General features: G+C 47.9%; 1 long non-coding RNA gene across 1 annotated transcript; it reads right to left on the minus strand.

Annotated features, from left to right (window-relative positions):
* Positions 1–21,289: 21,289 nt before the first annotated feature.
* Positions 21,290–22,656, minus strand: LOC149743977 (uncharacterized). Its single transcript, XR_016391616.1, has 3 exons — positions 22,532–22,656; positions 21,928–22,060; positions 21,290–21,429 (listed from the first exon to the last, which is right to left on the minus strand). It is a non-coding gene; the product is annotated as an uncharacterized LOC149743977 (long non-coding RNA).
* Between the last annotated feature and the right edge of the window lie 2,231 nt (positions 22,657–24,887).

Consider the following 24,887-nt stretch of genomic DNA (forward strand, 5'->3'; position numbering starts at 1 on the left):
ACTGAACTGAAAAGAGTTCACAAGGGTCAGGACTAGAGCAATTTGAGGAACAAAGTAACTAACGTAGAATTAGATTATGACCCAAAGTATAAAATAAAAATCCGTGAGTTCTTCTGATATAAATAAATAATTGGATACATAAATAAATGCGGGAGAATAGATAAATCTCCAGTGCAAAAGAATTCCAAATAGTTTATGTAGTACTCCATCTTAAGCATAACTCTCTATTCCTTAGTTGTGGGCTGAGCATATTGACTTCCTTCCAAAAAGTACAATATGGAGAAGGGAAAACAGTAATTTTACAATGGAGAAACCTGAAAAACACTACCTCAGCCTGGTGATCAAGGTCGACCTCAGCATTCATAATGCATATTGATACTTTGTACACTTGATGTGATCTGACAAAATAACCCTTCTACTCTTGTGGTCTTCCTCCCCCAAACACATAATCCCAATATTATCAATGAAACATGCATCAAACAAATTCTAGTAGCGGGCATCCTACACAAGCCTAACTACTCAAAATTGCCAAGGTCATGCAAGGAAAATCTGAGAAGCTATCAAACCCAAGAGGAGCCTAAGGAAACATGGCAACTAAATGTAATGTGATGTTTTGGATGAAATCCTGGAATAGAAAAAGGACATTAGGTAAAAACTAAGGAACTGGACTAATGTATGGACTATAGTAAACAATAATGTATCAATATTTGTTCACTGATTGTAACAATGTAACATACTAATATAAGTTGATCGTCACAGAGGGAAATGGGTATAGTGTATATGGAAACACTTTATACTATCTTCTCAATTTTTCTGTAAAATTAAAACACTTCTAAAAAATAAAGTCTATAAAAACGTTGTGTTTTCTTGTTTTATGATTATGTGCCTGTATTTCCTAATAAATATGTAAATTTGCTTTGCCTTCCTTGATACTGATATTAAAGAAAATACTAAGTAACTCTGAAAGAATTTGTAACTCCAATTTAACAAGCAATAATTCTGGGTATTAACTTTTTAGGAGAACCCACTGAATCAATCAAAGCAAATTGTCTTTAAAGGCTGAATTTCTTTTCAGTGTTTAATCTTTTCTATGATTAATGCATACCACAAGCATGGTTCTCTTTCAAAGGGCAGAAAACATTGCTTGTAGGCAAGGTCTAAAATACAGTGAAATATTCATGTATGATGCTATAACAACTTTAATGTATTTTATGTTTTCAAAATGATGAAGTGTTATTTCAGTCAATAAAGTATTCACTTTTATACATTTCCTACCCACCTTTTCCCAGAACACCCACAAGGAAATGATACTATCATCTGATATTAGGCTCATCAATTTAAATTGGAGTTTTTGGTAGCTGTGGTTGCCAACGGTACTGGAATGTGTGATACTTTTACAAATCCTCTCCATGGCAAAATCTGATCTTCACAAGGTACATCACAGTACGTGCCTAAGGCCAATGACATAGAGCTTTGTAGCTAGATTACCAAGCATTTTACTTAGAGGCACAATAGAATGTAGAAAAGGCCATTTCTCCTTCTGTCTTTTTCTGCTCAAAGGTCACTCACCATCTCAGAAGTTTTCCATAAACTCAGACTATATAATGTCACTTAATGTGAATGTAGCTCAACATTCTGTTTTAGTACAGCTAATCTCACATTATTTTATTGGTCCTAAATATGTAAATCATCAGCAAAGTTTTGTACTTAACTTTTTTTTTGGATGTGGACCATTTGTTAAAGTCTTCATTGAATTTGTTACAATACTGCTTCTGTTTTATGTTCTGGTTTTTTGGCTGCGAGGCATGTGGGACCATAGCTCCCCGACTAGGGATTGAACCCACACCCCCCTGCATTGGAAGGCGAAGTCTTAACCACTGGACCGCCAGGGAAGTCCCTGTACTTAACTTTTAAGAATAATTAAAATAAGCTATTCAACACATTTTTCCTAAAAAAAAAAAAAAAGTAATTCTTCTTAGGCTGGCCCTGGACACATACATGACTTTGCCATTTTTTCCATGGATTATTTTCTTATCTGTTCTACTGTGTCACATTTGTTCTACCTTCTCAAAAAGAAGCATTTAAAAATTCATCTACGCGTTCATGCATTCATACATTTATTAAATAAATCTACTGAACACCTACATACGGCACAGAAAAGGAGGCAGAAAACTAATCTGGGTTGCACAGAAAGTAATGAACTCAGTTAAAATTTTTGGTGAAAACAGGTGTTACTCAATCTACTGGAAATTACATTTCATTATGGGGACTCACACACTCAAGGAAAACCAAGACCTAAATAATAATAAAGTAATAAAAGCACTAGCCATTTACTGAGTGCCTGCTTTTACCTGACTCTGAAACTCTAAAATCATTACGGATGTTTTGAGGATTGTCTGATATAATTGCAATTTCTATTTTACAGATGAAAATAACAAGGTTCAGAGACATTAGGTTACTTGCCTAAAGTGAAGTGGCCCAGAAACTACACAACTGGAAATTGAACCTTAGATTTCATAATGCCAAAATCTGTGCTTTTAATCACAATGTGTGTGTGTGTGTGTGTGTGTGTGTGTGTGTGAGAGAGAGAGAGAGAGAGAGAGACAGAGAGAGAGAGAGAGAGACAGAGAGAGAGAGAGAGAGACAGAGAGAGACAGAGAGATAGAGAGAGAGAAAGAGAGAGAATGTGTTTAATAGAGAACTTCTGAGAAATGGCAAGAAAACTGCCAGGTACCCATAAAACAATAATTTAGGAGCTTCTTACTATACAAGTAATTGTTAATCATATGGCTGAACTAAGGATCTCTCACTTTTGAACTAAGAAATCAAAAGCTTCCAGAAGTTGAGTCTAAATTTTACACTTACATAAGATACTTCATACAGAATGCTAAAGTATACTAACTAAAGAGTTCTGAAAATACTGGAAGCATTCATACTAGTATGATTTCATAATGTGGATAATAGAGGATTTAAGAAATTGGCAGATGCAACTGCAGACTCATTTCTTATCATTTCTGTGAAGGGCAAGATAAATCAATAAAATGAGAAAAATGAAAAAAGAATGGCTAGCAATTTTAGGTAGTTTGCTTCATCTCCATACTAGGAAAGACTAAGCAAAAAGAAAAAACTTCTCGAAATTTTATTTTGAAAGCACCTACAAGTGTATATGGTCTTTTTATACCAAATAACTTGGAATTATGAACTGTCCAATAAGTCTAATCTTCTCTGATGATAAAATTGCTGGCTTTATTTGAAACTATGAAATGAAAAGTGAGGTAATAATCAGAAATTCTTAAGAAAAGGAGTAGACAAAACAAAATTCTAAGAGTTGTGTCAAAAAATATTTTGAAACGAACATAAAATCCCCATTACTGGTACAGAGCTTTTAAAACTTTATCTTGGTTTTAAGCTTTAATAAATATTGATATGTTTACATAATTACTGTCATAAGGAAGACACAATTTTAGGTCAGCTTTCTTCATTCTTTCTTTATTAAGCATTATTTTATTTTGCTCCATCATCTTGTAATTATAATATAGTAACTGTGTCACTTTCTACTAAGTGGATATAATTTCCTAAACTGTTTTCCTATTCTTAACAATTAAAGGTGTTTCCAATGTTTTGTTATTACAAATGACATGACAATGAGCATCTTTATATAATAATTTTCTGGATTATAAATTATTTATCGGCATAAGCTTCCAGAATTAGAATTAATGTGTAAAAAGCTATTAACATTTTTATCTTGCTAGACATTGCCAAATTACTTGTCAAAAGATGGAACCAAATTATATTGCAAAAATCTTTGCCGACAGAAAACATTATATACAATTTTTGATTTTGCTGAATTATTAAGTTGGAAACCTATGTTCCATTTCTTTGAATTCTTTGATAACAGCGTGCTGCTGCAGGCTGCGAGGGCAGCCACGTCCATGAAGGCTCCCCAGAGTTGGAGCGGGGAAGTGGAAAAAGGGAAAAAAAAAATACTAATTGTATTTTCCCTCGATTGTTATCTCTCATTCTTTTCTGCCTCTGTGTAACTTATATCCAGGTAGCTGGAGAAACATCATGTGGCAGGGAAAATTGGTATTCCAATAAATTAATAAACACCAACTTCAAATGGATTTTCAAGACTGGAAATATTGCTCTGACTTACAGTAAGTTCTTTCTAATTCTCCTTAAGGACTATTTTCTTAGAAGCTTTCCCTACCCTCCTCAAATTTTCCTCCATCCTCTCTACTTCCTTCACTCTGAGCTGGTGAGGCGCTTCCTAACTCATTAGGAACACAGAAGTCAGTAAATAGTCCACTGCCAAATCCGTTAATTCATTAGCATTTGCATTGATCTTTGTATTCCCTTGCACTACAGGAGTTCAAGTTCAAAGGCCACGTGCACTACAGATAGCATTTCATTTTCTCTCATCTTCTCAAGTACTTCACAGCACTGCATTTTCTACAACCCATCTACTCCTTATGAATGATTCTTGCCAAAATTCAACCTCATTCTAGACTAGTAACTCCAACTTAAAATGTTAAAAACTATACGTGTAACACGAAAGCCTCCCTCCTCCTCTAATCCCTGCATATCTTCTTTAGCCAATTCATGTCTGAACTTTTCAAAATTGTTATCATCATATATTGTTTCCATTTCCTCACGTCCCATCTACTCTATAATTTACATCCATCTGACTTCCCTCACCGTAATCTCTCTGCCCACTGTCCTGAAATTTTACTTATGAAGGTCACCAGCGATCTCCATGTCAGTATAGCCAATGAATAGTTTTTGTCCTATTTCTAGGCTCTTTCCTTTTTTAAAAAAGAAAAAGAAAAACAAAAACCATTTTTTTTCCTCTATCCTTTCACACTCTCATCATCTTCTGTCCTGGTATATTTTACTGGCTTTCCGTGTTTAATCTGATTTCTAATATTCTATGAGTTTCCTTTATCTTCAGTGGAATAAACCACTATATGAAGGATTATTCTCAACAGTTAGTTCTCATAATAACAGTACTAGTAGCAGCAGTCAATACTTCTATAATGCTTATCATGTGCCAGACACTATTCTAAGACACTGTTTAAATACATATATATAGACACACACACACACACACACACATGAAGTTTTCCTCCTCATAGGCGTATGAAATAAGCCGATTATTATACCCATGTTACAAATGAGAAAACGGAGGCAATGAGAGGCCAAGGTCACATGATCAGTACTTGGTGAAGCCCCGCCTGAGTTCATGCTGGAACTTTAGAGGAGACAAGTTAAATAATGTCTCACAGATTGGCCTTAAAAGTGAGCAACACTTAATTAATGACTTGTGAAAGTATCAGAAAAAAAGGGGACATTTTAAATTGAATGGGATCTACTAAGTCATGGATCAGTAACTAAGAATGACTCTTATTGAATGAAATTATTTTTCATTATTCTTTTGAAAGAAGAATAATCTTGTGTTAGTGTTTCACAGTTTTTTTTTTCATTCACATATTTATTCTTTATTAGACACACATTTCCTACACACCTACGTGCCAGTGTCCGCTGCAAGCCTTGGAAGCAAAAAATTACAAAGTCCCTGCTCTTAAGCAAATGTCCAGTGGTGGAGGAAGACAGAGTCAACGTGTAAATAAATGTTGTACAGTGACAGAAATACGACTGGACAAAGGGATGGAGAGGCACTGAGGAGGCAGGTCTCTTTGGTCAAGATAGTAGTGGTGGCGTTTGAACCGAGACCTTAACGATAAGAGGGAAATTGGTCTGGGTAGATGGATTAGCCAATCTAAAGCTGGGAGAGCAAGAAGTAGAGCTTGTTGCATCTGAGGGACTGAAAAGGACAACTGTGCCTCGAGCCCCATGAAGGTCAGGGAAAGATGTAGTAAGTGACCAGAGCACATGGTCCCTGTGAGCCTGGCTAAGTAGTTGAAAATTTCATCTCTTTACAATAGATAGCCTTTAGAGGTTAGAAGCAGTGCAATAATAGCGTCTGATTTGTGCTTTTTAAAAGACTACTTTGACTGTTGAATGTCCTACAAAAGCAAAATACCTGTGTCTCTATGAAGTGCAGATAGTAAATTTTAAAAAGCCCAATGAGCTCATAAGCAGTTGGTTGACTAACTGTTATCATTTATCTTAACTAGACTTCATTAATAGAAGCTTGGTGACCTTGGGGTCCTGGGACATATTAGATTAGGGCAACCCAGCTATTTTCAAATAGTGTGATTTGAAGAATCCTTGAAATTGTTAGGGTCCAGGAAGATTATTTTATTGCTGGGGCTGGATGGGAAGTTTAGAATAAGAAAAGAAAGTATGATGGCTGGCTTCCATCTATTCTCCCTTTCTCTGGGAGAAATGATGGTGGGGTGACTACTTTGCTGTTGACCCAATGCTTCAATTTCAGAGCTGGTTCAATCCAGTAACTATTTGCTGAACAACTATTATATGTTAGGCACCCAGCTGGAACTGGGAATATAAAGAGAATAATTAATAAGAAAAGCAGGTATTACTAACAAGAGACAGGCACTGTGCTAATGCTTAACACGCACCATCTCAAGTTACATTAATTTACACACTAACCATAGGAGGTAGATGCATTTATTATACCATTTTCCAGGTGAGAAATCTAATCCCTTTAAGGGGCTTAAGTTACTTCTCCAAGGTTACACAGCTAGTTAGGGGCATAGGCAGTATTTGGACTCAGGTCTGGTATCAGCACCAATTCTCTTAGCCATTATGCTCTCTAAGGACCTTACTTGAGAAGTTCAGATTATACATATATGGGTACAACCAACCCTAAGACCATCTGGCAAAACTGGCTGCTTGAGAAGTCCTGGATTTATGTAAGATGCTCTTGGAATGGAGAAGATCGTGAAGGAGGGTCCCCAAAACACACTCTCTATACTAAGGGGCAACAGAAGAGAGAAAGAATTAGCCTACAGCAGTATGATATTGAGGACCAAGAAACAGTGTTTCTCTCTTTTGTGAACAGTTATGAAATTATTTCTACTTCAGAATATCAGAAAGAAATCACAGGACTATGGACAGTTTGCTGAGCCACCCTATCTATCTTAGCGTGAATCCTGGCAGGTGTAGAGCTCATAGTATGACCCTGGCACCTAAGTGTAGTTAAGTAAGCTTTCATTTTTCTTCGGCCTTAAAGCAAAGCAGCTTTCTGATAGGTATAATTTAGGAAAGTCTTCCAAGAAAATAGTTAAAGTCCACTTTAAATATCTCAGAGAAAAGCAATTTTGCAAAAGATCTATCAGCAAAAGCAAGGCCAAACACGCCAATTATTTAGTGAGACTTGTATTGTTATATCATTGCTCATGTTGTTTCTTTATGCATTTACCTGGAAGAAGGCTTTTAATGTTCAACAATTCTCAAAGAGATAAAGACCCACACTGATGTGCCAGAAAGAGCTTTGCCCTGGAATTAGATCAGTTTAGGTTTGGCTACTTACTAGAATTAGGTAACATTCTTAATCTTTCTGAGCCTGTCTCCTATCTGCAAATAGGGATACCACTATCTATTACAGAGGGATGTGGTTAAATTAAATGACACATGTAAGTGAAATATATCCTTCCAGGCTGAGAACATACCTAGTAAATGTTAAGTGATCTGCAAATATTCTGCTTTCTTGAAACGGATGAAACCTGTTATCATGATTTTAACCAATGGTCTAAATATCAAGACAATATTTAGTTAAAAGTTATAGTTGTTCTTTCACTGTCCATCTGCATTTTAACATATTCTAACATATTCTCCTTGATAAATTGTGTCCATATTAGTAACATTTGTCATTTCAGCTATTACTGTTCATATGTTTAAAATATTTCAATGTGATATAAGTCGTTACTCAAAGGGATGCCTAGCTGGCTTTGTCAAAGATTTATTTTAAGTAAAAATAAAAGACTCATTTTCACCAAGTTTGACTGAACAGTGTATTCATTAACTGTATGAACTTTCTGGCCAACCCAATACAGTAGCCAAGACATGGAAACAACCTCAGTGTTTTCTTGTGGATGAATGGATGAAGAAAATGGGGGTGCATACAACCTACTATTAGTCAGCCATGATAAAGAAGGAAATCTGGCTATTTGTGACCACATGGGTGGGTTTGGGGGGCATTATGCTAAATGAAATGTCAGACAGAGAAAGATAAATACTTTATGATCTCATATGTGAAATCTAAAATACTGAACTCATGATAGAAAGAATGGAATGACGGTTGCCAGAGCTGGGGGTTGGAGGTGACGAAAATGAGGGAAGATGATCAAAAGGTAAAAACTTCTAGTTATAAGACAAGTGAGTAATGGTGATGTAATGTACAGCTCGGTCACTACAGTTAACAATACCGTATTTTATGTTTGAAAGTTGCTAAGAGAGTAGATCTTGAAAGTTCTCATCACAAAGATAACATTTGTAATTATGTGAATTAAGGTTAACTAAACTTATTGTGGTAATCATTTCACACACACACTATATATATTAATCATCACATTGTACACCTTGGACGGATACAATATTATATATCAATTAAATTTAATTTCCGTCTGGCCCGTCATTTTCCAAAGGCCACTCAAGATCAGGGGACAGAACGCCTCCTCTCCAAGTGTCCTGCCAGCCCACCCACTCAAGATCAGAGGGACAAAATGCCTAACTAAAACAAAACAAAAGAGAAACACAAAAAAACTGGAGAGAGGGAGGAAAGGGTGCCCTGAAAAAGAAAAAAAAATTTTAAAAACTAAGTACGTTGACAGAGCTAAGAATAAGCTACCAGGAAAAAGAAACCCTACGTGTCAGATCCTAAAGTACAGAAGGGCAAGCCCGCCGGCAGTCCAGGCCCGGGGGGACCGGGGTCCCCAGCCCTGCAGAGCCAACCGCAGACCGGCTCAGGCGCCCCTCGGAAGCGCGGGGTCGCCGCGGCCGAGTCGGCGCCCCCGGCCGGCGCCGGCTCCCCTCTGCCCACCCTGCGCGCGGGGGCTGGAAACTGCCGCGGAGAACCACGGCGGGGCGGGAAGGGGGGCTCCAAAGAGGGTCTGGCGACTCGAGTCGCTCCGTTTCTCGGTGGGCTCAGCGCGCGCCGTGGGGGAACAGGAGCGGGGGTCCGGGAGGAGGGGACGGGTGGCACTTACGTAGACCGGCAGCGGCCACGGGTAGACGGCGGGCTCGGTCCCCAAGAGCGACTCCAGCCTCAGCTCCAGCTTCTCCCCCATGTCTTCGCGCGCGGGCCCCGCACCGCGCTAGTCTGGCGGTTGGGGGAGGGGCGCGGCGCCGCCGGCGGGGGCGGGGCAGACGGGCAGGCGGGAGGCTGAGGGGGGCCTGGCCTGGGCCTCAGCTGCCGCCACAGCGCTCCCGTCCGGCCCCCGGCTCCCTCTTTGTGCTCACAGGCCCGGGGCCTCCAGCGCTGCTGCGAACTCGGGCCGGCGTGAGGCGGCCACAATGAGCCGGGGGCCGGGCTGAAACACTCCCGGCGCGCGCGGCTCGCCCCGTGGACTCGCACGCTCTCACGCACGCACGCTCCCACGCACGCACGCACGTACGCACGCACATACGCACGTCATCGGCTGCCCCTGGCCACACCCACCGGCCCGAAGCGGGGACCCGGCAAAACCTCTCAGGGCCAGTGGTGGCGAGTTCGACTCCCGACCTCGACGTACCGTGACACAACCCCTCCCCCCCAATAATAAGACTATAATTCCTATTAAATATGACAGCTGGAATCCCGGCTTCTGTTCACAAAATTGCCGTGTATTTAGCCTATGCTAGGCACCAGACCGCGGACGCTCAGTACTGGCCAAAAAGGAAATGCCCTGCCCTCATAGCACTGCTATTTTAATTGGAATAGTAGTGACAATGGTCAAGGGAGAAAATAAAGTGTCATCATCGCCACGGGGATGGTTAATCTCATGTGCGCACTGCGTGGGGCCCCGGCAACCACAAACATTATTCCAGATGTGGCCAGGAAGGGATTTTTCAGAAGAGATTAACACTGAAATTGGTCCACTTTGCGTAAAGGAGGAACGAATACAAGGAATTTATATATGCAGTACATATATATTTTTATTCTACATGCTTTTCTATGTAGGTGTATATGCGTGTCTATATGTATGTACGTGTATGTATTGCATATATTATATGTGTATGTATGTATACTGTATATATACACACCTAAATATCTTTCTATGTGTGTATATATGTATGATATAGACGTACCTAGGTGTGTACATTGCATATGTTATACGTATGTGTACATACTGTATATACACAAACGATGCATTTCATATGTGTGTATGTATAGTGTATCTGTATGTGTCTATTGTATATATTACGTGTATATGTGTGTATACATACTGTATATATACAAACTATGCATTTTATATATATGTGTGTATATATGTATTTGCGTATTGTATATACTATATGTGTATATGTCTGTATGCGTACTGCATATATACACAGCTGTATATTTTTGTATGCGTGTACATATGTACGTGTGTGTGTCTATACACACACACCCTATGGATTCTGTTTGTCTGGAGAACCCTCACTGATACGGCCACTTATGACAATTGAGCACCTGCTCTTTGCCAGCCAGGGAGCCAAACGCTTGTCCTTTCTGTGTCTCCCTTAAGTGTCACAAGTCCCGGGAGGGAAGGTGATGCCGCTCCTACCAGTTGAGGTGCCTCAGGGACAGAGAGGTGCACAGGGCGGGGGGCTGGAGCCTGGTGGAGCCCAGGTGCAGTTCTAGCAGCAGTACAGCCTAGCAGTCCCACTTCCCCGGGTGCCTCTCACAAAGACGCCGAGGGAGAGACGGGGTCTGAAGGAGGGGATGAGGAAGCTTCCGTGGGTCTGCAAGCCCAGACCAAGGCTGACTCGTCAAGGGTGTTAGAGGTCAGGACTCTGGTTACCCTGGGGATGGGGTTACACAGAGCCATTCCCATTCGGAAAAAGTATCCATTCTGCTCTTGTTTGTATGTTTACCTCCCTCCCCCAAATCTTTTAAAAACAGATTCTCTTGGTTGCTGGGAGCACACAAGGGGAAGTCGTGTGTGAGGGGGTGTGATCCAGGGGACAGGGAGGATAAGCCCCCCCCTCGTAGGGCCGGGAGTGGCTCAGCTTTGTGAGCTAAGGATGGCCTGCGAGGTCCCAGAGAGAAGGGTCCCTGCTCCGTCCCTGCTCCGTCCTTGCTCCGTGCACCCCATTCCCAGCCTGAGAAGTCCAGAGCCCCCCGCCCCCGCACACACACACACACACACACCAGGGAGGAGTGCCAGTCACAATGGCTCCCAGGCTCCGGCTCCAGGGCTCCCGGCACTAGGAGCTATTTTCAGCTTTCATGCCCTAGGACACGGCCAGAGCTATTGTCTCCGGAAACTCTCTGTCTGTCTCTCGCCCGCCCGCCATCCCTCCCTCCCTCCCTCCTCCGCCTTTTCCCCTCCCGCTCCAGCTGTCCTGCCCTCCACCCTGCATTTCTACACAGGGTGGCTCACAGACAGCTGCTCCCCGTGCCCACCCGCCACCATTCGATGGATGTCAAAGCAAGCCCTGGGGACTTCCCTGGAGGTCCAGCGATTAAGACTCCGAGCTTCCACTGCAAGGGGTGCGGGTTCAAAGCCTGGTCAAGGGAAATAAGATCCCACATGCCGCCCAGCACGGCCAAAGAAATAAATGAGTAAAAAATAAAGTTATAGTGATGAAACAGCCCTAGTGGTGCAAGGATGGGACGTATAGCTCTATGGTAGAGAATAAAGGTCCAGAAACAGATAGATGAGAACTTGATATGACAGAAAGTGAGGAAATTAAGGAGTTTTCAATAAATGGCATTAGGACAATTGCATATCCATGTGGGGAAAAGTAAATTAGAAAAAAAGAAAACAAGCAAGCCCTGGTCAGGTGTGACCTTGGGCCCAGGGCCATTGGCACACGTTGTCGTGTGGGACGTTCTTCCTTAGACTCCTCCCTCCCTCCTGTGTCACTGTCACTTCCTCCAGAACCTTCCTGGACTCCCCTACGCAAGCCCGGGGTGTGCCCTCACCCGCCCACCCTGGATCACCGGAATTCCAATCCTGGCCCACCCTTCCCCGCCAGGTGAAGAACTGTGCCTGGTCAGTAAGACCGTAGAGGTCCTTGGCCATTGCTATTGCAGTTGGAATTGTTACTGTGTTTACACAGGGTGACCAACACCCGCCCCCACTTTGCCCAGGACCGCTCAGGTTTGAGCGCTGGAACTATGGGGAAACCCTCATTTCTGGGGAACCCAGAAGGCTGGTCAGCCTATTTAGGATGGATCTTTCACTTGATATCCCAATCCCCGAGAGCCAGAAAGGGAATCTCCCCCCTCCTTCCATGGTAACCTTCATTCATTCATCCACTCATCCCTTTATTCAACTCCTTTATTCAGCAAGTATTTATGAAGCATCTACTACATAGCAGACACTCTTCTAGGTGCTGGGGACAGTAAACTGAGAAGGTGTGATTTCTTACGTGGGGATGATGTCTCGGAGACCACTGCAGGGCATGGGAGGTGGGAGAGGGAAGGGGCAGTTCTAAATGCAGGCTCTGACGGGATTGGGGCAGACCTTGCCCTAAGCCAGGCTGCTTGCTTCAACACAGCTGTCCTCACCCAGGGCCATCCTGCTTCCGCCTCCCCCAGGTCTTCAGTGATGTCTGGGGAAAATCTGTGGTTGTCACAACTGGGGGGGAGGGGACCCTGGAATCAAATGGGTGGGGACAGGGATGCTGCTGAACCCCACACAGTGCCCAAGAGGGGCCCCCAGCAGAGAATGACCCGCCCCAAATAACCCCAGTGCCATGGGGGAGACCCTGCACTAATATTATTCAGACCCGCTTGTGCCCCGAGATTCCTGCACAGGCTGGGACTCTAACCGGGTCACCTCTGTATCCCGAGGTGACCTAGAGTGGGGCAGCCAGGAGGGCTGAGTATCAGGGATGAAATGACCAATCTCTGTGCCCACTCTCCCCGCCACACCCCAGGGTCGATGGCCTCTATCTCCTCCCTGTGCAGCTAGCTTTTCCCTGAGCCATTTCTTCTTGTCAAGGTCCCTGTCGCAGGTTGTGTTCCCCGAAGATGACGTTGAGAGCAAGGATTGGAGCGCACGTGGTTGATGTGAGACGTGCAGAGAACAGATACAGCTGCCATAGGGTCCCGCAATTCCACTCCTGGGCATAGATCTGGAGAAAACTCTAATTCAAAAATATACATACACCCCTGGGATTTCCCTGGTGGTCTAGCGGTTAAGACTCTGTGCTTCCAGTGCAGGGAGCATGGGTTCCATCTCTGGCCAGGGGACTAAGATCCCACATGCTGTGTAACAAAAAAATAAAGAAAGAGAGAGAGAAAGAAAGAAAGAAAAAGAAAGAAAGAAAGAAAAAGAAAGAAAAAAGAAAGAAAAAGAAAGAAAAGATACATGTACCCCAGTGTTCATTGCATCACTATTTATAATAGGCAAGATGTGGAAGCTGCCTAAATGTCCACTGATGGGTGAGTGGATAAAGAAGATGTGGTACATATATACAATGGAATATATTCAGCCATAAAAAGAATGAAATAATGCTATTTGCAGCAACGTCGTGGATGGACCTAGAGATTATCATACTAAGTGAAGTAAGTCAGAAGAGAAAGACACATATATGATCTCTCTTATATGTGAAATCTAAAATACGACACAAATGAACTTGTCTACGAAACAAAAACAGACTCACAGACATAGAGAACAGACTTGTGGTTGCCAAGGGGGAGAAAGAGTGAGGGAGGGTTGGATTGGGAGTTTGGGGTTAGCAGACGCAAACTATTAAATATAGGATGGATAAGCTACAAGGTCCTACTGTCTAGCACAGGGAACTATATTCAATATCCTGTGATAAGCCATAATGGAAAAGAAAAAGTTTTATTTATAGGTTCCATCCCTAACTGAGCTGGCCCATCCCCTCCCATGGTTCTAAGTGCAGCCCGAGGCTGCAGACTTCCCACCCTGGTCTTCAGCTCCAGAGCAAGCCACCTGCAAACCAGCCGCATCTTCCCAGGGGCTGGCAACTCTCCTTTGCTACTGATTCCAAGACACATCCAGATAGCACAAATGTGACCATGAAAACAAACTCAGCCATGTTCAAATCAGGGAAATAACATTCTTATCTCTGTTTAGTAGTTGCTTAATTTTAGAATAGCTTAGAGTTACAAAAAAGTTGCAAAGATCTGTACAGAGTGTACAGAGTGCTGTGGACCCCCGACCCAGTACCCCTATTTCCAACACGTTAGTACTTTAGTACGTTAGTACGACATGCTTATCCAACTAAGGAACCGAGATGGATACGTTATTATTAACTAAAGTCCACACTTTATTAGAATTTCCCTAGCTTTCCCCTAACACCCTTTTTCTGTCCCAGTCTCCTCTGGGCTGTGACATTTCTCAGACGTCCCTGGGTTTTGATACCTTGAAAGTTTTGAGGAGGACTGGTCAGGTATTTTGTCCCTCAATTTGTTTGTCTGTTGGTTTTCTGATGTTTTTCTTATGGTTGGGCTGGAGTTATGGGGTTTGGGGCGGAAGATCCAGACAGAGATAAAAATGTCATTCTCCTCAGGTCACATCATCAAGGATACACACCATCAAGGATACACACATCAAGGATACACACCATCAACGGGACTTGTGACAAACAATTTTACCCTTGATCACCTGGCCAGTAGCGTCTTTTTTTTTTTTTTTTTTTTTTTGCTGCGTTGGGTCTTCATTGCTGCACACGGGCTTTCTCTAGTTGCGGCGAGCAGGGGCTCCTCTTTGTTGCGGGCATGTGCTTCTCATTACAGTGGCTTCTTTTGTTTCGGAGCACGGACTCTAGATGTGCGGGCTTCTGTAGTTGTGGCATGGGGGCTCAGTAGTTGTGGCTCCCAGGATCTAGAGCGCAGGCTCAATAGTTGTGGCCCACGGGCTTAGTTGATCTGCGGCACATGGGATCTTCCCGGACCAGGGCTCGAACCCGGGTCCCCTGCATTGGCAGGTGGATCCTTTTTTTGTTTTCTTTGTTCCGTTTGGAACCAAAACTTTAATCCCAAGGAGTCTCACAAAACATATTACAGATGACAGCATGAAAAAAAAATTGCACAGTAACTCAAAGTTCAGCTCTACAATATACTCTTAATCTGGCAGGACATTGGTGTCTTGATAATCTCAACTTCCAAAAAACTTTACAAAGAGCTATGTATTCATGTACAGCAATCACAGAGGGGACTTATGACCTAACTCAAAGGTTAACTAACTTCCTTGAAACTTCTTAGATGCTAAACTCACTGGACAACCTCTTGTCCAGTGTGAAGACTAGTGGAATTCTTAAACCTCTCATCTAGGGTAAGGGTGCGGCTTTCATTTCTACCTGCTGGCTTGTGTTCACAGTACCTTTTAAAGACTGCTTGCTTGACTACAGCTGCATACCATATCCCAGCTACAGAAAGTCTTTTTAATGTTTGCCAGTGTTGTTTCCATAATAATAAACATCACACTTTAGGTGGGCAGGAGTTAGAGTTTTATTATCAGTCTAGGCAAGACCAAAAATTCAAAGCAAATTCAATTCTGCTTAAGAGAACATTGTAAAGAAACAATTCTTCATATTACATGCCTCATATGACCCATTTCAAACCACAGAGAATGACACCTTTATGTGTCACTGTCCCAAGAGACAGACAAACGGGAACAGCTAAAACATTTAAAAAGTGCATCAAGCTTCGGAAGTCTCAAACAAAACTTGAATTTTCTGTACATACTCCTGTCAAATGAAGGTATTTCCTGTGCACCACTCCTCTTGCAAAGTGGTCTGCTATTTCCTTTCATTTGACCTGGATCGGCTAGGAGACCTAGAGAAAGATCGGGACGGCTTGCGATTTCTCTCCTGGGACAGTGATCTCTCTCTTCTCCTATATCTACTAAAGGGACCTGCTCCGGCTGCGGGAGAAGCTTCTCCGTCTTGGAGATCTGTGGTGAGGGGGAGGACTCCTCCTCCGATAATCATCTCGAGGGCGACGACCCCAAGAAGGAGGCGGCCACGATTTCGACTTCTCCCTTCCCCATTCGACAGGTCCACTCTTACTCGGCAGCCACAGAGTGTTCTCCCGTCTACTTCTCAGACAGCATCCGCTGCATCTCGGGGATCTTCATTTTCAACAAGAGTGAAGCCGGGAGGGTTTTTAGCAACCCACACACTTCGGAGTGGTCCATAATATCCTAAAGCTCCTTCGAATTCAGTCTTGTTACCACTGTTTCCAAGACTCCTTACATAAACGTTCCAGTCCAACGGACAGGAATCCCGATGCAAGACCCTCCTGGCTCCTGGCTTTCATGGGCCACAGGGTGATCCCGGGCCTCTAAAATCTGGCAGCTGAATCGGCTCGCACAAGCTGGCCTGTGGGGATGCTTTTCTCCCTATGTGTCCAGCCCGGGGCCATGCTGTCTAGGCCCGACCTCCAGGGTGACAGGGTGAACCCCAGGTCCCTGGAGCAAACACTCAGAGCCCTGGTGACCAGACTCAGGGGGCTGGGGCGGCAGCTGGACATGTGTGGCCACCCTGGTGGTGTTTGGCCCCATCTGCAGTTCCAGTTCCAGCTGAGAAAGAGCCTCGCTGTGTTATTTTCTCCTGGTTGTGTAAGGATCCCCGGTGTCATTTGACAGAAATGTAGATGGTGTGTTCTTTCTCTCTTTTCTCCCTGCTTCCTCTCGTCCCTCTCCTCCTCCCTCTCTCCCTCTCCCTCTGTCCCTCTCTCTCTTCCCTCTCCCTCTTTCCTCTGCGTCTCTCTCTTTCCCTCTCTCCCTCCCCCCTCCCTCTCCCCCCTCCCCGTCCCTCTCCCTGTCCCTCTCCCAACTCCCTCTCCACCTCCGTCTCCCCCTTGCTCTCCCCATCCCTCTCCCTCTCCCCTCCCTCTCCCTCTACCTCCTCGCTCTCCCCCGTCTCTCTCCCTCCTCCCCCTCCCTCTTCCTGCCTCCCCCGTCCCTCTTCCCTCTCCCTCTCTTCTTTCCTCTCTCCCTGTCCCTGTTTTCCTGTTCCGCACGCTCTCCCTCTACCTCTTTCCCTCTCCCTGTCCCTCCACCTCCTTCCCTCTCCGGAGAGGGAAGGAGGTGGAGGAACAGGGAGAGAGAGCAGGAGAGGGAGGGGGGAGAGGGAGAGAGAGGGGTGAGAGGGAGAGAGGGAGAGAGGGAGGGAGCGAAAGACCGTCTCTCCCTCCCTCCCTCCCTCCCTCCCTCTCACTCCCTCCCTCCATCCCTCTCTCCCTCCCTCCCTCTATCCCTCTCCCTCCCTCCCTCCCTCCCTCTATCCCTCTCTCCCTCCCTCCCTCTATCCCTCTCTCCCTCCCTCCCTCTCTCCCTCTCCCTCCCTCCAACTCTCCCACTCCCTCACTCCCTCCCAGAGAGGGAGAGATAGAGAGGCAGAGACAAGGGAGAGGGAGAGAGGGAGAGGGAGAGAGGGAGGGAGAGGGAGAGGGAGGGAGAGAGATATGGAGAGGAGAGGGAGAGGGGGGGTGAGAGGGAGATGGAAAGAGGTCTCTTCCTCCCTCCCTCTCTCCCTGTCCCTGTTTCCCTGTTCCGCTCTCCCTCTCCCTCCACCTCCTTCCCTCTCCAGAGAGGGAAGGAGGTGGAGGGAGAGGGAGAGGGAAAGAGGGAGAGGGAGAGCAGGAGAGGGAGGGGGAGAGGGAGAGAGAGGGGGGAAAGGGAGAGAGGGATAGAGGGAGGGAGCGAAGACGTCTCTCCCTCTCTCCCTCTACACCTCTCTCCCTCCCTCTCTCCTTCTCCTCCCTCTCCCTCCATGTCTCCATCTCCCTCACTCTTTCCCAGAAAGGGAGAGATGGAGGGAGAGACAGAGAGGGAGAGGGAGAGATGGAGGGAGAGGGAGAGAAGAAGAGAGAGAGGGACAGAGGGAGAGAGAGATAGAGAGGGAGAGCGGGAGAGGGAAAATGGTCTCTTCTTCCCTCCCTCTCCCTCTCTCCTCCCTCTCCCCCTCTCCTTCCCTCGCCCTTTCCCTTCCACTCTTCCTCTTCCTCCCTCTCCCTCCCTCTCTCCCTCGCCCTCACTCCCTCTCCCTCCATCTCTCCCTCGCCCTCACTCCCTCTCCCTCCATCTCTCCCTCGCCCTCACTCCCTCTCAGAGAGGGAGAGATGGAGGGAGAGGCAGAGACAAGGGAGAGGGAGAGAGGCAGAGGGAGACTGGAACAGGGAAACAGGGACAGGGAGAGAGAGAGGGAGAGGGAGAGAGGGAGAGAAGGAGGAGAGAGGGAGAGGGAGGGAGGAAGAGACCTATTTCCCTCTCCCTCTCTCCCTCTCCCTCTCTCCCTCTCCCTCCCTCTCCCTCTCTCCCTCTCTCCCTCTCCCTCCCTCTCCCTTTCCCTCCATCTCTCCCTCTTCCTCTCTCCCTCTGCCTTATCTCTGCCTCTCTGGGAGGGAGTGAGGGAGAGGGAGAGATGGAGGGAGGAGAGTTGGAGCCAGAGGGAGAGGGAGGAGAAGGAGGGAGGGAGAGGGAGAGAGGGAGGGAGGGAGGGAGGGAGGGAGAGACATCTTTCGCTCCCTCCATCACTCTCTCCCTCTCCACCCTCTCTCTCCCTCTCCCCCCCTCCCTCTCCATCTCTCTCTCCCTCTCCCTCCACCTCCTTCCCTCTCCAGAGAGGGAAGGAGGTGGAGGGAGAGGAAGAGGGAAAGAGGTAGAGCCAGAGCGTGCGGAACAGGGGAACAGGGACAGGGAGAGAGGAAGGGAGAGAGGGAGAAGGGGAGAGGGAGAGGGAAAGGGGGAGAGGGAGAGGGGGAGGGAAAGAGGGAGAGAGAGAGAGGGACAGGGAGAGAGGGAGGGAGAGAGGCAGAGGGAGAGATGGAGGGAGAGGGAGAGTGAGAGGCAGCGAGGTAGAGGTAGAGAGGGAGAAAGGGAGGGAGAGAGAGAGAGAGAGAGAGAGAGAGGGAGAGCGGTAGAAGTGCTGAGGAGGGGGGCTCCCTCCCCCTCCCACTCCCATCCACTCCCTACTGCTTTCTCCTTTTTCTGCTTCAACAAACACCAGGCGCCTTTTAGATCAGCCCTGAAGTCAACGTTGATGCTTGGACAGCCTGACCTCCCCGCTGACTTCCAGCCCAGGACCACCGCTGGGAGATGAAGTCTGCGGGGCCCTGGGCGCAGGCTGCACAGGCACCTCCTCTGATGCCCAATCTCTCCTCGTTTACGAGGCAGCCGACACTCCCCTCCCTGACTCCCCAAGATTTGGGGCCTTTTTTAGTATGTGTCGATAATGCCATGAGCGACTATTTAACTCTTCCACGAGGACCCATCTCCCAAAATGCCGTGGTTTTCAGCCTTGGCTGCACTAGAGAACCCCCAGGGAAGGGAGAGACGTCTCTCCCTCCCTCTCTCTTTCTCTCCCTCTGTACTTCTGTCTACCTCTCTCCCTCTCCCTCTCCCTCTCCCTCTGGGGTGATGCCCGATGAGCTCAGAATCGCAGATGGACCCCCCCCATCCCCTCTCTGTGGCTTGCATGGGGGATGCACCTTCTCACTGTGGCCCGGGCATGGCCTTGACATTCAGACATCGGGTCCTGCATGGACACTTGTGTTTGTTCCATAGCGCATGTGGCTGCAGTCTGTGCTTCTGTAGATGGGGGCTGTGCGTGAGCCCTTCACCTTCCCCGCAGACACCACTGGTGCTCGCTCGGCCTCGCGGGGGATGCGGGGGCCACGGGGGACAGTCTTGCGTCCCCACCTTCTTGGGCTACAGACAGGCCACGCTGGTGCTGTGGTGACGGGGGGCTCCCAGGAGAACCCCACTGCAGACCGGAGAGGTGGCCCCCGAGAAGGTGGCGTACGCCTGGGGCCGGGCCTCATCAGTGAGCCACGGGCCACCTGCAGCAACAGGTGTCTCACCGTCCAGGGGCTGGGTGTTCGGGCGCCGTGGGGTTGAGCTACTGTCTGCACGGCAGCCGTGTTTGTCTTGTTGAGCCCGGGGAGGCCCCTTGGTGGCTCCTGGAGAGCCTGGCCGCATTTCTTCCTGCCCTTGGCCTTAGAGCCCATCACGTTCATGCCGTTTCTGCTTCCAAAAGGACCTGTGTTAATAAAGGCCACGTGTTAGGACAGCACCAAAGTGTCTAGAAATCCGGGCCAGGAGGAGGAGGGAGGGGGATTGGCTGTGCCCGCCAGTGGCCTGGGAGCCCTGCCCGCCTGCAGAGACCTGGCCCGGGGCCCGTGGGGAGGGCGTGGCCCTCGGTCCCCAGCGCCTTCCGTCTCTGGCTTCCAGGAGAACTGCGTGATCCTCAGGGAGCTGGTGAGGCTGCAGGCCCTGAAGTCCCGCCTGCTGGGGTTCCGCACCATGCCGACTCTGTGCTGGAGATGAACACGGACAAGACCAGCCAGGTGGTGGCCACTGTCCTAGGTAACACCGCCTCCCCCTGAGTCCCAGTGGGGACGGGGTCAGGCGGACCTTGACCGGACGTGGTGCTGCCTGAGACCCCACTGTGTCAGCCCTTGGGGGTCACCATCCCAGACCCTTCATTCTGCCTCGAGGGGCGCAGGGTCGGGGGTGGCTGGGGGGCCGCCCCAGGGACGTAGCCGAGCCTCTCCCCTCCGCCCGCAGGTGAGCTGGCCCAGAAGCTGAAGCCCCTCGGGGAGCAGGAGCGGCCGTGATCCTGGAGCTAAAGAAGGCCGAGTGCCAGAGGCGGGGCCTGCACTTTGACGGCCCCATCAACGCCTGGGACCTGCGCTACTACGTGAACCAGGGGGAGGAGACAAGCTACCACGTGGACCAGTACCTGCTCAAGGAGTCTTTCCCCGTGCAGGCGGTCACACGCGGGCTGCTGGGCATCTCCCAGGAGCTGCTGGGGCTGACCTTCGACCTGGAGGAGGGCACGAGCACGTGTCACGAAGACGTGAGGCTCTAAACGGTCTGGGACGTGGCCTCGGGCAAGGTCATCCATCGGCAAGTTCTCCCTGACCTCTATCCTCGGTGCGTGCGTGGTGGGGGAACCTGTCGGCCGTGGGCCGGGGCTCCTCTGTGGAAGCGGGGCCCCATCCACGTCCCTCCGCAGGGTGGGGAAGTCCGGGCACGCGGCCTGCTTCGGCCTGCCTACAGCACGATGGGAGCTGCCAGGTCGCCATCGCGGCCACGGTGGCCAACTTCGCCAAGCCTACGCCCAACCTGCCCTCCCTGCTGCGGCATGATGAGCGGGAGACCAACTTCCACGACGTCGGGCATGCGATGCACCAGCTCCGCTCCCAGGCGCAGGGCTGCAGGCGGGGGCGGGGAGGGCCCGGGCATGTGTGGTCCTCAGGCAGGCCCTCGCCACGGGATTCTTTCACTGACATCACCCCACACGTGGTGACGCCCTCGGTGTCAGCTTCCATCATCAAACCCCAGGCACTGGGCGCGTAAATAACGGAAATGGATGTCCTTGAGGCTCTAGAGGCTGGAAGACCCAGATCAAGGAGTCAGGGCTGGTTCCCTGCATGTTAAATACATGTACTCAAGAGTTGCCTTTAAAAAAGACAAAAGAAAAGAAAGGAACGTTGCCTGCAAGTCTGCTGACAGCCGGTGATGAGAACCAGAGGGAAGGCTCTGGGGCCGGGGGCGCAGTGCCCTGTGAGCTCGGGGGCTGCTGCCAGTCTCCGTGGAGGCTCAGCAAGTCCCAGTGACTTCCCCACGTGGGGGGGGCGCCAGCTGAGAGTCTGGGCCCAGGACCCACTGCTCGTTCAGTCTTCCTGTGGTCAGCCCTTCATCCTGAGAGCGATGCTCTCACAGGCTGCACCGGGGCGTGTGGGGACAGTTTACTGAGCCGTACAGACGTCACTACTGCTTTGGACCATTTCCATCATCCCGAAAATGTCCCTCACGCCCTTAGCTATCACTCCGTCCCCTCGCCAGCCCCTGACAACCAGGAACCCACTCGCTGACTCTGTGGATCTACCTGCTCTGGACGTTTCTCCTCAGTGGGGTCACGCCCTGTGTGTCCTTCTGTGTATGACTTTGCTCGCTGAGCATCGTGTTCTCAGGGTGTACCGACGCGGCAGCGAGCGTCAGGGCTTCACCGCATTGCGTGGCTGAGGGACGTAAAGAAGACAAGAGAAAAGAAAAGCACGTTGCATGCAAGTCTGGTGACAGCCGGTGATGAGAACCAGAGGGAAGGCTCTGGGGCCGGGGGCGCCGTGCCCTGTGAGGCCCTGGCGCTGCTGCCAGTCTTGGTGGGCCACGGGCAGCACCGTCCCTCAGGAGCTGCTGGACAAGCTCATCAAGTCCCGGGAGGCCAACCCAGATGCGGCCGGACCGAGGGAAGGGAAGGGGGCTTCCGGTCTGCCCGGCTGGCAAGCGCGGCCTGGACACGGTGCCAGCCCCCCGTCTCCTTCCTCCCACGCCCCAGGCCTCTTCAACCTGTGCCAGATCGTCCTGGCCAAGGTGGTTCAGGCCCTGCACACGCAGACGCCCGCGGACCCGGCCCAGGAGAATGCCCGCCTCTGCCAGGAGATCCTGGGGTTCCCAGCCATGCCAGGTAGCCAAGCGCGCGCCGGGCTCACCTTAGCGGTCGGTTGGCGGCTACTGCCCAGGTCAAGAGGATCGTCTGGTGGTGTGTGAATGGGGACCGACTGACGGGCTCCGGCCGAGGCCCGCTGCCCTCTGGCCTCCTCCTGCCACGGCTCCTTGGCTGGTCCCTCCAGCTGTGGCCCACGGAGTCCGAGGGTGGAGTGGGAGGCTCTGCACATGCTTTCTAGAGAGCCTGGAAGAGGCAGGAGAGGGCTTCGTACCCCGGACAGAAGGCATCGACGAGGTCTGCCCATGCGTGTCGGTGCGGACACGCGGTTCACTCCCTCGTGAGCGCTTTAACCAGCGATCTCCCCGTGGTGGAGGGAGAGCCCTGACTCATCTCTCGCAGCCTCGGCAGCTGACCTTGTAAGAGGCTTAGGAGTGAACCCTCGTGAGCTTCAGCAGAAAGTCGGCAAAGATTTATTTGTGTCCCTCCACTGAACTGCCAGCAAGGTCCCCGTTTTCTACAAGTGTTGGGCCAATACTCTCTCTAGTGGCAGGGGACTCAGACAAGGCTGCTTTGAGGCCCCCACCCCCGCTCTGGGGCAGGGGCACTGAGCGGCCAGGGGGCCGGCCAGGAGCCCCTCCGCGTGTGTCCCAGTGACCCACCTGCCTGCGACCTTCGGTCGCCTGGCAGGAAGCTACGACGCCCAGTCCTATGGCCAGTCATTCCTGCAAGAAACACTGGAACCAGTTTCTGCCAACCCACCAAAAAAAACGACTTCAAAGGCAACGTGGTGTCACAGGAAGGGCTTGTTTCTGTGCTGGTTTGTTTTTAGTTCATTAGGCCTCACTTAAAATTCTGATTCCACAATGCACTTGCTTTGGGATCTTGAGCAACACTCATAACCTCTGCAAGTTTCAGTATAGTAAGTTTATGTGATTACCTTCATCTGTAATATCCCTGTGTTGCAATCTTAATTAATTCAGATTAATTCATCTTAATCTTAATCTCAAATTCAGATCAATGACTAGTTCCTCTGTGACTTCTCCTCTGAACGGATTCAAAAGCCGCCTCTCCCGTCCTCATTTGGCTTCTCTTCTCTTCTGGAATCTCATAAGAACTTCTATGACCTCTTTGGTTTTTTGTTGTTGCTGTTGTCTGCTTGTTTGTTTTTTAACTGAAATATAGTTGATTTACAATGTCGTGTCCGTTTCAGGTGTACGGCGCAGTGATTCCGTTTTCAGAGTCTTTTCCCTTATAAGTTATTACAAAATATTGAGTACAGTTCCCTGTGCCATAGGGGAGATCCTTGTTGTATCTATTCTATGCCTTCTTTGAACGACCGTAGCACTTGTTGTCTGTATCATTTTTATGTCTGTTGTGGCTTTGTGACCGAAAATGAAAATTTTCTATTTGTTCATGCCCTGGCCCTTCCTTAAAAATGTGTTCATTTACCTATTTCATATTTATTGACTACATCTTAGACACCGTGTTAGCTGCTTGTTCTAGATGTTAATAAAACATAGACCTTCCTGCTCAAAGGGTCACAGTATTTGTGGGAAAACAAAAAAATGAACAACTTACGTCTCAAATAGCTTTGTACTTCCCAAAGAGAGCACACCTCGTAGGTACAATAAATATATGTATTATACATAAATGTATAAAGAGTTAATGGCATTAAAAACGTGAGATAACTGCTTTTCTATTCTGAGGAAATGAGGATTACATTTCACCAGGAGCTCAATACCACTCTGAGAATGAGGGCTTAACCCCCGACCTGGCTCACTGCATCGCTTTCGTATATGAAAATAGACAAGTCTGTACACGCTCTCTACAAAAAGGCTTATCGGGCATGAATTTCAGATAGCAAGAAGAAAAATTCAAGAGGTTCAGAGAAGCATCCAGAAGCTCAGATGATTGTCTGGCACTGATACAACTTGCTTGACAGGAAAATAGAGCTGTAAATCTCACAAAATTCGATGATCTTCTAAGAATTTCAAAACCGCCTGCTATTAATTAGAAATCCTAGAAGAACCGCTTCTTTTAAAGCACACTGATAATATGCTTTACAGCTTAATATTCAGAAGCCTATGTTTCGGCTAAGTGAGCTTCAGGAATGAAGGAAACTTGTGGTTCAGTTCCCTCTACTCTGGAACCTCTGGTCAAAACACCTACTTCTGTGCTCAGCCATCTTATCATCTGAAAAATGGAGGCAACTCTAAGAAAACATAGTTACAGAGATGTTGCACAGTTTCCTGTGTCACTGTCTTCATTTGTTTCAGAAAACCAATAACGTCTAAGCTACTACTGCAAAGAGCGCAGTGTTACTTGGGGTCATCTAGTGCAGCTCTGTCAAAGTAAAGAAAAGGAAAGGGGCCTAGAACAACTATAATTTTCCCAAGAGG

Source organism: Delphinapterus leucas, unplaced genomic scaffold, assembly GCF_059928025.1.
Source record: "Delphinapterus leucas isolate spDelLeu-1000000601 "Yukka" unplaced genomic scaffold, BTC_Dleu_Yukka2 spDelLeu_asBTCV2_sq40, whole genome shotgun sequence".
NCBI lineage: Eukaryota > Metazoa > Chordata > Mammalia > Artiodactyla > Monodontidae > Delphinapterus > Delphinapterus leucas.